This window comes from Chiloscyllium punctatum, chromosome 36 (assembly GCF_047496795.1).
Source record: "Chiloscyllium punctatum isolate Juve2018m chromosome 36, sChiPun1.3, whole genome shotgun sequence".
Lineage (NCBI taxonomy): Eukaryota > Metazoa > Chordata > Chondrichthyes > Orectolobiformes > Hemiscylliidae > Chiloscyllium > Chiloscyllium punctatum.
Genome location: NC_092774.1, coordinates 57,473,029 through 57,488,306, shown reverse-complemented (window position 1 = coordinate 57,488,306; position 15,278 = coordinate 57,473,029). Strand labels below are relative to the sequence as shown.

The following is a 15,278-nucleotide window of genomic DNA, read 5'->3' as shown; positions in this document are numbered from 1 at the left end:
GGAATAGAGGCAGGACGCCTCCAGAGTGGAGAGATAAATTGGGGGTGGGGGTATGCTGGGGTGAAGGTAGCAAAGAGTAAAATATGTGAATGGTGGTGGGGATGGAGGTGACAGGTCAGAGAGGAGTGTTTTGCTGATAGGTGGGAAGGGAGCTTGGCAAGGAGGACAGATCATGAGATCAGTGCTGAGCTCGAAGGTTGGAACTGAGGTAAGGTGGGGGAGGGGAAATGAGGAAACTGGTGAAGTCCACATTGATGCCCTGGGGTTGAGGTGTTCCGAGGCGGAAGATGAGGTGTTCTTCCTCCAGGCGTCGGGTGGGGAAGCAGCGGCGACAAAGGAGGCCCAGGACCTGCATGTCCTCGGCCGAGTGGGAGGGGGAGTTGAAATGTTGGGGCACAGGGCGATGGGGTTGATAGTTGCGGGTGCCCCAGAGATGTGAACTTGACTCTCCAGTCTCCCCAATGTTGGAGTGATCGCATCGGGAGCAATGGATACATAAAATTATATTGGGGGCTATACCGGTGGAAGTCTTCTTACGACGCGGGCAACGAAACAATTTCCAGCAGAGATACCAACATAGACTCATGTCTCCCTGGTGGTCTAGTGGTTAGGATTCGGCGCTTTCACCGCCGCGGCCCGGGTTCGCTTCCTGGTCAGGGAAGCCATTTTTCATGTTCCAGTCACTACTCTGGTGTGTGGGTATGTGTGACTCTAGTTTCCAGTTACATTGACGTTTTAAACCTAACTCAGCAGACAGACCGCCTCCTCCTTGTTGTCGAGGCCATCAATATCCAAGTCCTGGTGAATCAAGCGACTGTCGGACTTCGATGTGATGTTTGGTCTGAGATTTCTGCCTCCAAATTCTTCTCTTGTAATATTCCTGTAGAAAGAGATTGCAAAGGTCATCGCAGTCAGTCCACAATAGAAAATCAAAACACACAATTCTCGTTTCTGTGGAACATTCTTTCCTCTCTTAATACCCAAGATCTTTGTGCTGATCTGTATGTAAATGTATACAGCAGGGTAATGTGGTGGATTTCATACTCCATGAAGAGTTCACTCAAGTTGTTGAATGGACATCTATCGTGCACTATTGACGTTCTTGCTGAAGATATACAATATGCTGCGGTTAAAGATGACGAGCCCAGAACCAACTGCAAATCAGGCTTTTAGAGCCATAAGCATTCCATCAAATATGTACCGTATACCCCAGACTTATCTGCCTTACATTAACGCACGGTTGTCTTAGATTCCCAGAAGACTCGGATTTAAGCATCAAGTGTGAATTTTTATAAAAGAAGCCATGTTTTTGGGCTCCTTCCATGTAATACTAACTCTATTACTGGAAATACATCCATACTACACTCGGATTCGTGGATAAATGACGTGAGGCTTATCTTTAACCGCTTATAATTTTCTGTTGCATAAATGTTTCGACGAATGCCAATATTTTTCACCAGCCATAGAGTCGGAGACGTAAAGCACAAAAACAGACCCTTCAATCTAAATTGTCCATGCCGATCGGATATGCAAAATTCATCTTGTCCCATTTGCCAGCACTTGGGCCATATCCCACTAAATCCTTCCTATTCATATACCCATCCAGATGCCGCAACCATCCTCCACCACTTCCTCTGGCAGCTCATTCCATGCATGCACAACGCTCTGCATGAAAAGGTTGACTGCAAGGTCCCTTTTAAATGTTTCCCCTCTCGCCCTCAACCTATGCCCACGTGTTCGGCACTCCCCCATCCCAGGGAAAAGACCTTGTCTATTCACCCCATCCACGCCCGTCAAGTTTTTATAAACCTCTTTGAAAAAAATCACTCAGCCTGCGATGCTCCTGGGAAAACAGCCCCATCCTATTCAGCCTCTCCCGGTGGTTTAAAACTCTTACCCTGGCAACATCCTTGTGAATCTTTTCTCAATCCTTTCACGTTTCACAACATTGAAAGTCCCCTTCTCGTCTCGAAGTTGTGCCCTATTTTAGTTGACCTTTTCACCCTGGAGGGAAAAAGGCCTCTGACGATCAGAGAATCACTCCAGGGTGAATACAGACGATTCAGCCCAACAAGTCAACACCGACCCTCCAAAGATTAACCCACAGGGACTCATTCCCCGACCCCTATTACTCTATATTTATCCCTAACTAATGCACCTACGTACACATCCCTCAACACTGGGCCAATTTACACACAGACAATCCAACTTAACCTGCCTATCCCTGGACACTATGGGTAATTGAGCATGGCTAATCCACCCTAACCTCCACATTTTTGGAATGTAGGAGGAAGCCCTTGCAGACACGAGAGGTGGCGTGCAGGAAGAATGTGCAAACTCCACACAGTCAACCGCGACGGAAATCGAACTCGGGTCTCTGGCACTGTGTGGCATCAGTGCAAACCACTGAGCTACCCTGCCACCCCAGTCCAGCCAATCTGTGTCTCATCATTTTTACGAGTTCTCCCCTCAGCCTCTGTCTTCCCAGAGAAAAACAAAAATCAGGTTTATGCCACTTCTCCTCATAACTAGAGCCCTTCAGACCAGGCAATGTCCTGGTGAACCTTGTCTGTTCCCTCTGCCAGAGCACCCACATCCTTCCGGTAGTGTGGAGACCAGAACTGAACGTAGTATTCCGAATGTGGCCAGAATAAATACCTGTAACATAACTCGCCAACTCTTACACTCAAGGAAGCGTGCTGTGTTTCTTCTTGACCACCGTACCGACCTGCTTTACCACTTCCACGGATCAATATGCCCAAATCCTTCTGCATGCCAGTGCTGCTATGAGTTCTGCCATTTATCATACAATTCTTACATTTCCTTCGTCTCTAGCTTTGGACTTCCTCTACCGTGGGGAATAGACATATAAAGTTGAGCAGTAAGACAAATTTCAATAGGAATAAAATGTCGAGTCACAGGGAAAAATAAAATTATGGCTCCAGCTTTTTTCTCCTATTGACATTTGTACGATTAAAACCTGTCAGTAACACCAGCCTCTCCCAGAGCGTATTTCACATGCTTCGTGGTGTCAGCTAGCACTGCGCATGTGCTGCGGTGTCAGCAAAAGCACTGAGCATGCTCGTCGCTGTCCGCGGAAACGGCCCCTGACTTTCTTGTGGAGGACCAATGGTGAGACCTGGAGGACCGGCAGAAGCTTGGTCCTCCTGCCAATCAGAGAGACCCCTTTGTCTGTATGCGGAAGTTGGGCCATGAGCTTCTGCACCTGCTGTTGCTCCTCTCTCTCTGAAGAAGATTGAACTTCGTCCCAGACTGCCACATCTTTACTCTGTCCAACATCTGTGCGTACGGCATCCTCTTTTCTCACCCACTTTTCCATTTATTTTTCATTCTGGGTTTCAGTTGCTGTCTTGCACGAACTGAAGGGAAAGGGAGTGAATCCAGGGAGGAGACAGACTCTGGAAAAGTTGGTCCAGGGCTGTGTTTCAATTGGCAAACGCATGGCAAATGCAGTACCACAATGTAAAGTTATAGATTTTGCTTTGGAAAAAAATAAGCAGGAAGGAGGTGCATGGTTTAAATGTTAATAGACTGGGATGTGGAGGAAGTGAGGACTGCAGATTCTGGAGATCAGCGTCAAGTGTGTCGCTGGAAAACACAACAGGTCAAGCAGCATTCGAGGAGCAGAAAAACCAACGTTATGGGCGCGAACTTTTCATAAGGAATGATGTGTGGATGTACAAATGGACCTCACTGTCCTTCTAGACCAGTCAATGCCAGTTGTCAGACAGGTCCTGCAACTCACGAGCAAGGCGGTACATTAGCAAGAGGAGTTAAAAAATGGGGATGTCTCCTGCAGTTTTGGGCGGTGGGGGGTGGTCATTGAATATATTCAAGCCTGAGTTCATCTGAGTTTTGAACAATAAAGAAGTGGATGGTTATGGGGGAAAGCAAAAAAATGGTTTTGAGACCAGTATAGAACAGTTACAGAGTCATACAGTACAGAAATAAACACTTCAGACCAACTAGCCCAATGCTATGTTATCATACTTAACCAATCCCACTTGCCAGTGTTTGGCTCATATCCCTCTGACACAAAGCTGGTCCTTTTTTCTAAAAGCTGGACCTTCTTCTCAAGGATACTATGTCCTTGGCTTCTTTCAGAGGGGTTGTAAAACAGTCCCGGGCTCCAAAACGACTGGTTTAGTACAGAGATTAAATGTTTATTGGGAGGCCTTTTTGTTTTTATGTAAACAGATAAGACTTTATGTCAAAGCTTTTATGTTTTTGAAGTGACGTGCATAATAAAAGGGGAGGGGTCAGTTGTGAAAGCTGAAATCTTGTTTGATTTAGTTCAGCAGTGGACTGTGTGGAGAAAAGCTGTTAAACCCTCTCTCGTTCTATCTTTCTAACTCTGACCTGTCAGCTTCTGTTTCAGTTTTACTCTCTGTTTAAGAGGTTTGTTTATTGGGACTGTTGCGTACATTTGGAACAGCATATTTAAGTCCAGTTTCGATAGACTGAGTTCTGTGGGTATTCTCTATTCTGTTCTTTGTGTTTCCTTCCACAATCTTGTGAATACACTTCTTTTTTAAAACCTAGTAGTCAACCTAGCTAACTTACTCTGGGTAATTTTCACTGTGAACTTACCGAAACAAATAGCAAACTTACGGTCTGGGCTACCTGCTTAAGAATGTTTTGAGTGGTCTAGACTAGACCATAACACCTCAGAACCTTTCCCATTCATGTCCTTATCCAAATTTAAACATTGTTACTGTGCCAGCATCCCACGCTTCCTCTGGACATTCATTCCACACACAAACCAGTATTTGTGGAGAAAAAAAATAGTGTGCCTCATGTCTTTTTAAAATCTTTCTACATTCACCTTCAAAGGTTGCTTCCTAATCTTGAAAGCCCTGCTCTAAGGAAAGGACACCCGTAATTCACTTCATCTATAGCCCCCATGATTTTTTCAATTTCAGGTCAACTCTCAACCTCCTATGCTCCGGTGAAAAAGATTCCAGCCTATCCATCTAGACACAGGTATATTCGTATCCAGTTATGATCTGTTCAATGTTGGTGCAAGCTTAAAAGACAGAATAGCCTAATACTACACCCAATTCTCTCACATTGTGTCCAGGACAGTAAGACACCATAAGAGATAGGAGTAGAAATCAGGCCATTCAGCCCATTGGTCTGCTCATACAATTTAATCATGACTGATAAGTTTCTCAGCTGAAAAATGTGTTGCTGGAAAAGCGCAGCAGGTTAGGCAGCATCCCAGGAGCAGGAGAATCGACGTTTCGGGCATGAGCCCTTCTTCAGGAATGAGGAAAGTGTGTCCAGCAGGCTAAGATAAAAGGTAGGGAGGAGGGACTTGGGGGAGGGGCGTTGGAAATGCGATAGGTAGAAAGAGGCCAAGGTGAGGGTGATAGGCCGGAGTGGGGGTGGGGGCGGAGAGGTCAGAAAGAAGATTGCAGGTTAGGAAAGCAGTGCTGAGTTCGAGGGATTTGACTGAGACAAGGTGGGGGAGGGGAAATGAGGAAACTGGAGAAATCTGAGTTTATCCCTTGTGGTTGGAGGTTTCCTAGGCAGAAGGTGAGGCATCCTTCCTTCAACCGTCGTGTTGCTGTGGTCTGGCGATGGAGGAGTCCGAGGACCTGCATATCCTTGGTGGAGTGGGAGGGGGAGTTGAAGTGTTGAGCCACGGGTTGGTTGGGTTGGTTGGTCCAGGTATTTCAGAGGTGTTCTCTGAAACGTTCCGCAAGTAGGTGGCCTGTCTCCCCAATATAGAGGAGGCCACATCGGGTGCAGCAGATGCAATCAATGAGGTGTGTGGAGGTGCAGGTGAATCTGTGGCGGATATGGAAGGATCCCTTGGGGCCGTGGAGGGAAGTGAGGGGGAGGTGTGGGCGCAGGTTTTGCATTTCTTGCGGTTGCAGGGGAAGATGCCGGGAGTGGAGGTTGGGTTGGTGGGAGGTGTGGACCTGACGAGGGAGTCACGGAGGGAGTGGTCTTTTCGGAACACTGATAGGGGAGGGGAGGGATAAATATCCCTGGTGGTGGGGTCCGTTTGGAGGTGGCGGAAATGACGGCGGATGATACGCTGGACATGGAGGTTGGTGGGGTGGTAGGTGAGGACCAGTGGGGTTCTGTCCTGGTGGCGGTTTGAGGGGCGGGGCCCAAGGGCAGAGGAGCGGGAAGTGGAGGAGATGCGGTGGAAGGCATCGTCGATCACATCTGGGGGGAAATTGCGGTCTTTGAAGAAGAAGGCCATCTGGGTTGTACGGCATTGGAACTGGTCCTCCTGGGAGCAGATGCGGCGGAGACGAAGGAATTGGGAATATGGGATGGCGTTTTTACAGGGGGCAGGGTGGGAGGAGGTGTAGTCTAGGTAGCTGTGGGAGTTGGTCAGTTTATAGTAGATGTCCATGTTGATTCAGTCGCCCAATACTCTTCACCGAACACTGATTACTTTCCATTTCAGTTTCATTATCCAACTCTCTTTTGAATGCCATAATTGAATCTGACTACAACACTCTCTCTTGCAGACCATTCCAAAGGTCGAAGATTTTCAATCATAAACGAAATAAGTTCTGGATCTCTCCCAAAACACAATTCATATGGATCTTGCTTCGAATCATTTGCAGTAAGTTCTTCACATGGACAAATTTGCAGCTTAGAGCATTTGTTCAAATTTAATATCATATTGGGGTGGCACAGTGCTTGGCATTGCTACCTCACTGCATTAGGGACCTAGGTTCAATTCCAACCACAGGTGAGTGTCTGTGTGGAGTTTGCATGTTCTCCCTGTCTGCATGGGTTTCCTTCCACAGTCCAAAGATGTGCAGGTTAGGTGGATAGAAATAGAAAGGTCTAGGAAGCGGAGGGAGGAGTCTGAGACGGTCCAGGTGAATTTGAGGTCGGGGTGGAGGGCTGCACGTTCCGAGGGTGAGAGGTTGGAGTGGGTGAGAGGGGTTGAGAAGTTGAGGCGGTTAATGTCGCGGCGGCAATTGGCTATGAAGTGATCGAGGGCAGATAAGAGGCCAGCACGGGGTGTCCAGGTGGATGGGGTGCGTTGGAGGCGTTGGAGGCGGGAGAAGGGGTAGTCAGAGGGTGGGCGGGAATCCTGGTTGAAGAAGAAGGCGCGGAGGCAAAGGTGGCGGAAGAATTGTTCGATGTTACGCCGCGTGTTGAAGAGTAGTACTGGGTATTGTCGTGATTGTAATTATGTAAGTCAGCTGATTTCCCTTATTGGGGTGTTCCCCTACTTTTATTAACATTTCACATCGATAACGTTTAGATTCCCAATATCTGCAGGGTTCTTTCTCTACTTGAGTGATTCAGTGACTTTTTTTTATGAATTGCTCCTGTGATATCTCATGAGAGGGTTTATGATATTAACAGTGCCATACAAATTGTTCTGGGGCACAATGTACTCAATTGAGAAAGAACTGACCATCCTGAAATATTTGTTTTTAAACAATGGACAAAAATTAATGTTTGGAAAACACACAACTTGCATGTATTAGGATCAGAAATAGGAATAGGAGTAGGCAGAATTCTCTCTCCATACTTTTCCACGACTTCACTTGATGAATGGGCTACGCTCCTAGAGCTTGTGAGTTTTAAATAAACCTGTTGAACTATAATTTGGCGTTGTGTGACTTATGACAAAAAAAAATTTGATTGAGGATGTTATTACACATACTGGAGCAATGGGATTTCAACCTGGGACTCAGGGCTCAGAGGTAGGGACACTACCACTGCACCATAAAAAAGCCTGTCTGGTAAATGAATGGAAACACCTTCCTCCTCAACATAGGACACGACCATTGTTCCCTCCGAGCCCATTATATTAAATTGAGCCATTCTCTTGTTGAATGAATGAGTGAGAACACCTTCCTCCTGAACATGGGACGCTCATTCTGTGCTCCTCGAGACCTTTGCAGTAAAGGGGCGAGGACAGTGAAGGGCCTGCGAACCTCTCCACCAATCCCAAAGCCTGAGGTCCGTGCGGACTAATCGGAGCGCGACATTCCGGGGGTAGGACCAGTACTGTCCGCACACCCGGTCGCCATTGGTCAGGTGGAATACGGTGCGTCTGATTGGAGGGAGCGCGGATGACGCGCGTCACAGAAGGAGGAGACGAAAAGAAGAAGAAAAACAAAGATGGCGACGCGAGGCTGCAGTTTTCTCATCGACTCAGCGGGCGGTTTCTGACGGAGGGAGGGGGGCAGACAGGCATCGTTTACCTCAGAAAATACCTTTAAAATACATTTCAAATTAGAGTCGGAACTTTTCAAACAAAAGTTGTGAAGAAAAGGAGACAGTCCCCGGTGGGGTTTATTGTTTATTTTTGTATAATTTCCGGGGCCCGGGAAGGGGGAGGTGACGGTTACCGGGTGAACGAGAAAACAAATTAAAAATGTGGGCGGTGGAGGAGAGAGAGCCGGTGCCCGCGGCTTCTTCGGCGGCGGCCGGTGCCCAGGAGCTCAACAACCCCCCGGAGCTGGATGAAGGTTCGAGAAGCCGGTCATGGTATTGGATCCGGGCGAGATAAAGGTCTAAACCAAAGTAAAAGTAAGAGATATCCAACTGCATTCAACAAGATATTGTATTAGTGGGTGAGAGAGGCCGCTCACGGGAGTCTGATCCCTGAAGCTTTACGACCTTGCCTGTACCCCTTTATATTGTAAGTATATTTATTAATATCAGTATAATAAAAAGATAAAAACACAAATCACAATACAACTACTGTCCATTAACTACTAACCTACCCTATAATACAAAACAAACCCGAACACTGTGCAAAGCAACACCAATAAAAATATATATAAATAATAGAGCTAAAAAAACACAAGAATACAGAACAGCTATGCTCGGAGCAATGATCCCAAATAAAGGAACGGGAGCATTGTATATATGGCCGTATTAACTCAGGAGACCTCCTCCAGGGCCCAGGGTGACAAACCTAACCATCTTGGTTAAACAAATACCCTAGTTAAGATAACTGACAAATCTATATCCAAATAACTCAAGTAGGGCTGTCATGTCTTATAACAATGGTCCTCGGATTCTGGATTAGTGGTGCTGGAAGAGCACAGCAGTTCAGGCAGTATCCAAGGAGCTTCGAAATCGACGTTTCGGGCAAAAGCCCTTCATCAGGAATAAAGGCAGTGAGCCTGAAGCGTGGAGAGATAAGCGAGAGGAGGGTGGGGTGGGGAGAAAGTAGCATCGAGTACAATGGGTGAGTGGTGGAGGAGATGAAGGTGATAGGTCAGGGAGGAGAGGGTGGAGTGGATAGGTGGAAAAGGAGATAGGCAGGTCGGACCATTCCGGACAAGTCATGGGGACAGTGCTGAGCTGGAAGTTTAGAACTAGGGTGAGGTGGGGAAGGTGAAATGAGGAAACTGGTGAAATCTACATTGGTGCCCCGGGGTTGAAGTGTTCTGAGGTGGAAGATGAGGCGTTCTTCCTCCAGGCGTCTGGTGGTGAGGGAGCGGCGGTGAAGGAGGCCCAGGACCTCCATGTCCTCGGTAGAGTGGGAGGGGGAATTGAAATGTTGGGCCACGGGGCAGTGTGGTTGATTGGTGCAGGTGTCCCGGAGATGTTTCCTAAAGTGCTCTGCTAGGAGGCGCCCAGTCTCCCCAATGTAGAGGAGACTGCATCGGGAGCAACGGATGCAATAAATGATAATAGTGGATGTGCAGATAAAATGTTGATGGATGTGGAAGGCTCCTTTAGGGCCTTGGATAGAGGTGAGGGAGGAGGTGTGGGCGCAGGTTTTACAGTTCCTGCGGTGGCAGGGGAAAGTGCCAGGATGGGAGGGTGGGTTGTAGGGGGTCGTGGTCACGGAGGGAAAGGTCTTTGCCGAAGGCAGAAAGGGGTGGGGAGCGAAATATATCCCTGGTGGTGGGGTCTGGAGGTGGCGGAAATGTCGGTGGATGAGTTGGTTTATGCGAAGGTTGGTAGGGTGGTAGGTGAGCACCAGGGGCGTTCTGTCCTTGTTACGTTTGGAGGGGTGGGGGTCTGAGGGCGGAGATGCGGGAGGTGGACGAGATGCGTTGCAGGGCACCTGTAACCACGTGGGAAGGGAAATTGCGGTCTCTAAAGAAGGAGGCCATCTGGTGTGTTCTGTGGTGGAACTGGTCCTCCTGGGAGCTGATCCGGTGGAGGCGGAGGAATTGGGAGTACGGGCTGGCATTTTTGCAAGAGGTAGGGTGGGAAGAGGTGTAATCCAGGTAGCTGTGGGAGTCAGTGGGTTTGTAAATAATGTCAGTGTCAAGTCGGTCGTCATTAATGGAGATGGAGAGGTCCAGGAAGGGGAGGGAGGTGTCAGAGATGGTCCAGGTAAATTTAAGGACAGTGTGGAATGTGTTCATGAAGTTGTTGAATTGCTCAACCTCCTCACGGGAGCAGGAGGTGGCGCCAATGTAGTCATCAATGTAGGGGAGGAAGAAGTGGACAGTGGTGTCGGTGGAATTATGGAAGATCAACTGTTCTACGTAGCTAACAAAGAGACAGGCATAGCTTGGGCCCATACGTGTGCCCATGGCTACCCCAGCACACTACTGCTGCGCCACTCTGCACCCACGCGCCGAGTGCTATCCACAGGTCCCTTCGAGACTGATGTCGAAGATCTCCACCGCTGTCGTATCATATGCTGTTGCGCAGACGTATGGAGGCTGTGTGAATATAAACTTGTTTTCTAAACTCCCACATTCTGTTGGTTGAACTGTGATTTCATTCTGAATCACAACATGTTACACAACGCAGACGGAGGCCATGCGGGCCACCTCGCTCTGCTGGTTCGACACAGTAAGTAAACATGTGTCTCTTGCCTTCTCCATGTAATTCTACACATTGTTACTTTAAACATGACCACCGAATTCCCGTTTGCGTCTAATGAATCTGCCTCTTTGTCAGTGTCAGTTCGGGATTTACTGACACCAACTACTCCCTGTACGAAAGCATTCTTCCTAATGTCACTTTTTGTTATTTTCCTCATGAGTTTAATACTCTGCCAACCCTTTCAGGCGTGGGAGCATTTTGACTACATTACTTTCTCTGTCAAGACTTCGCATGACTTGGAAAACTTCAATCAGGCCAGAATTCAAACTTCTGTTCTCCGAGGAGAGCTGTCCTAATTTTCCAATATTGTTTCATTGCTGACATTCCTTAAACACGGCACCGCTCACGTCAACGCAATATTCCATCATTTCACTTCCTTGCTTTCTGCCCAATTCGTACTCTCAGCAGGTAAAGTCAATGACTGCAGATGCTGGAAACCAGATTCTGGATTATTGGTGCTGGAAAAAAATAGCAGTTCAGGCAGCATCCGAGGAGTAGTAAAATTAACGTTTCGGGCAAAAGCCCCGACTTTAGCGAATGTGCTTTTTGAGAAAGTTAACCGGGCACTCTTGCACAAGCCAGAAAATCTGGGCTCGTCCGGGATTTCGCGCAAGTCTTTGTAGTAGAAGACCCAACGCGAGAATCATACCCCGAGACCAACGAGCCACACCGAGATCACACAAGCAGCCCTGCTCCACCTCTTTAACCAGCTGAGTATTGCTCAGTGTGAAATACACTTGACATTGCTCTGAGAATTGCAAGTGGCGAAGAGTTTCCAGAACAACTGCTTCTCATTCTGTCTCCCTGCTGCCATTTGTACCGGACCCAGGAACCGGGCCCTCTCTACTAGCAGAAAATTAAACTGTTTTGTTTATAAACCTTTCTCTGACACCGGAGTGACCCGTGACAAGCATTGCCCTCCTCAACATAGGGTACAGAGAACAACAGAAGACCACTCAGACCTCCACGAGGGTGTCATCTCAATTGTGCATACTGGGCCTGTGTATCAATGTGAAATATTTATGTCGAAGTTTTTTTGGGAAAGAGATGAGAAGGCGAGGTGCAGAACAAAGCGCCGTTATGCGGGAAAGCTGCTAAAGACGCCATTGACTGAATAGGAGAGATGGTTTCCCTTCTGGGTGATGCTCCCATCATGCACCCGCAGACATATCGCCGTCGTGCAAATATAAACTCTGTCTAAATTCCCACATTCTATTTTTTCGAACTGTGATTTCGCTCAAAAGCACAAAATTTCAACACTCGCAATGTTCAAACTTTACAAAGTGCTCATAGATATACTTAGCGAACACCTGGAAGAAATTCTTCCAAACTGACCTGGCGAATTTCGGTCTGAGGGCTTTTGAACTTTAAGTAGAAGGAAGGGAAGTTTGCCTCGAGGCTGCGTAATGTGGAGATGTGTTCCCCATGTTAACTGATAGTGGTTGTCCATCCCAAAGCTTCCCGATGCAGGGTTGCCCTGAACCACAGGGAGGTTTCTTTGATAAACTGTCCCGGGGGCTTCCAGCCTTACTGTGACATCATAGGGAGAGCCCCCACTGATGGCCTGCAGCTGCTGTGACACAATAATGATGCTCGCCCCGGTACATGAATTCAAATTAGTTCGTGAGTCACGTGGTACTGAATCATTCTATGGAATGTTCTTCTAACTTCACGAATTTATATATGAGAGGAGGTAAGTCGGCAGGGCTTACACCTCGGGTCCACTCTTCCTTCACTCGCAACACCCCACACCCACCTCCCATTGTCCCAAGGCACTATCCGCTGCAACCGCCGAATGTGTAACACCTGCCCATTTACCTGCACATTTGCAACAACCTAGTCTACTGCATTCGTTGCTCACAGTGTGGTTTCCCCAAAGTAGCATGAAGCATAAACTGGGTGACTGCTTCGCAGAACATTTTGGTTCTGCAAAAAAAGGCCTTGAGCATCTGGTTGCCTGTCACTTTCACACGCCACCCTGTTCCCCGGCTAAGGTTCTCTGTGTCAGGCATGCAACAGTGTTCCATGAAAGCTAAGCTCCAGATGGAAGACCAACGCCTCATTTTAAACTTGGAGATCCTATAACCATCCAGTCTTCAGCATCGAGTTCAATATTGTTTGGATCCGAACTCCCACATGCCTTTGACCCCGACCACACCCACACGAGACCTTGTTATCACATAGTCTGCTGTTACACACCACTTATTGTGAACCAGGAACAGTCTCCATTAAGTTAGTCGCCGTCCTACACTCCTTTGGCCCTCCAATGTTCTCCCTCTGAAGTGGCGGCAAAGAGAGCAATGTGGACTGATATCCCTGAGCTAGCTGTTTGTCCCATCCCCAGGAACAGGGCTCTCTCCACTGGCGGATAATTAAACTATTTTGCTGTTGCGCTGACGTGAGGAGACTGTGTAAATATAAACTTTTTCTAAATACCCACCTTCCGTTGGTCGAACTGTGAGTTCACTCTGTATCACAACACGTGTCACAGCGCATTTGGAGGCCCACCTTAGCTCTGCTGGTTCTGCACAGCAAGTAAATGAGAGTCTCTATTCGTATCATTCTCTTACCTTCTCCCTGTAAATCTCCACATTGTTACTTTGAACATGACAACCGGATTCCCTTTTGTGTTCGTGAATCTGCCTCTTTGTCACGGTCAGACAGGGATTTACGTATCCGAACCACACCCTGTGCGAGCATGTTCTTCCTAATGTCACTTTTACTTTTTTTCCAAATGCCTTGAAATCTCTGCCATTTTTTTGGGAAATTGAAAGGATTCTTATTCCTGCACATAAGGCTGAATTTGTAATGTGAAGGACTGCTGATGCTGAGAATCTGAGACAGAAAGAGGAACTGCTGGAGAAACTCAGCAGGTGTGGCAGTACCTGTGGGAGAAAACAGAGTTCTGAAATATTGTCTCTGATTCTCTTTCCACCGATAGTGCCTGACCTGCTGAGTTGCTCCTGCAATTTCTGGTTTTGTTTTTAACTGAAAGTTCATTTCATCTTTCGGGATGAAACAACCAGACTCGCCATGTGCAGATATTTAACCCTTTCGAAACCTGTGAAGTGATTGGATTCAAACAAACCCAGCAATAATCCACTCTTTCTCAGCTCCACAGGCAGAGAGACCTGAGAAATGAAGTTGTCAGTGTGGTTCTGTATTGGTGGGTCGAGTGGTTAATGCGATGGACATGAAATCCATTGCGGTTTCCCCACGCAGGTGTGAACCCTTCCGAGTACAAAATGAGAAATGTGGTCAAAAAGAAAGGGAGACTGTTCCCCGGTTTCTTCTTTAAGATTCAAATCAGTGGAGGGGGTTGAAATATTTCACTCACATTGGGACTGGTAGGGATCTGCAACCCACTGCCTGTCAGAGTGGAACAGATACCCACAGAGCTACCTTTGAGGCGATGAGCCAAGAGTTTGGAAATGAGACTAGAACAGTGAGGGGCTTGAAATGTGATCGAAATGAAGCAGGCAACTGAGGATTAATGTGTTTCATTTGCCAGTGAAAGACACTGCTTCACAAAGTTGGGACTATGGAAGGGAATCAGTGACGGTGATTATCTTTGGTTGTTCACATTGTGAATGTTCCCATTGCTGCCCATGTCCGTGTTCACGTCAGAACTCTGCAGCATGGTGGCGTCAGGTACGCACAGGGCCGGGGCGCAATGGATGACGCATCTGACTCCACCTACCTGTTTGAAATGCAGCTCACAGCTTCTTCACACACCCCAATTAATCTTTCTCATTGTCCTGAAGCCGGCATACGGTTTGAATTCCTGATCTGCAGGAACGAGACTCTTTTCACTCTTTCGCGTTAGTAAATGTCCCTGAGAATATCGGAGTAAAGTCACACCGCTGTCAGAGGAGGGTAAGCTGAAATAGCCCCATAGGCTTCTCATGGACACATTTCACTTTCTCCAACTCACCACCCCAACCACTGCGGCTCCTGGGAGTGGAAAGGAAACAAACACCAAAATCCAGTCTCAGCTTTGTGAATCTTCAGAAAATAAGAAATGTGTTCATTACTTCGGATTTTCTATCCTGGGCTGACAGGAATGAGGATTGTCACTCTTTTAGGAGAACTTTGCAAGTGGATGTTTTGCAGAAAAGCCCCACAATACAATCTGAGAGTGACACTTGATTAATCAGGACCTGGAGGTTTTCGATCTTTGAATGTATGTATTGTACTCCAGAACTTTGTTTTTCACAGTTTATGATACTTATCTTCCCAGTCCCCTGTATCACTTGCTGAAGATGTTTAATTTGTGTCTCGTAATCCTTTCACTCTCTGCTAATGAGAACAGCATTTCCGTGTTTTACCTAAATTAGCTTGATCTTGCATATCTCAAGCCTCAAGCTAATTTCACTGGAAACCTCCTACAGTTCAAAAGCCAACTGTTAATGATGGCTCTGTTTCTTGTCACGGAACCAATTTCAGATCGATGTTGTTAATAT

The 15,278-nt window shown here is 47.2% G+C and overlaps 1 non-coding gene across 1 annotated transcript; it reads left to right on the top strand.

Annotated features, from left to right (window-relative positions):
* Positions 1–589: 589 nt before the first annotated feature.
* Positions 590–661, top strand: trnae-uuc (transfer RNA glutamic acid (anticodon UUC)). The gene has a single exon. It is a non-coding gene; the product is annotated as a tRNA-Glu (tRNA).
* The last annotated feature ends 14,617 nt before the right edge of the window (positions 662–15,278 follow it).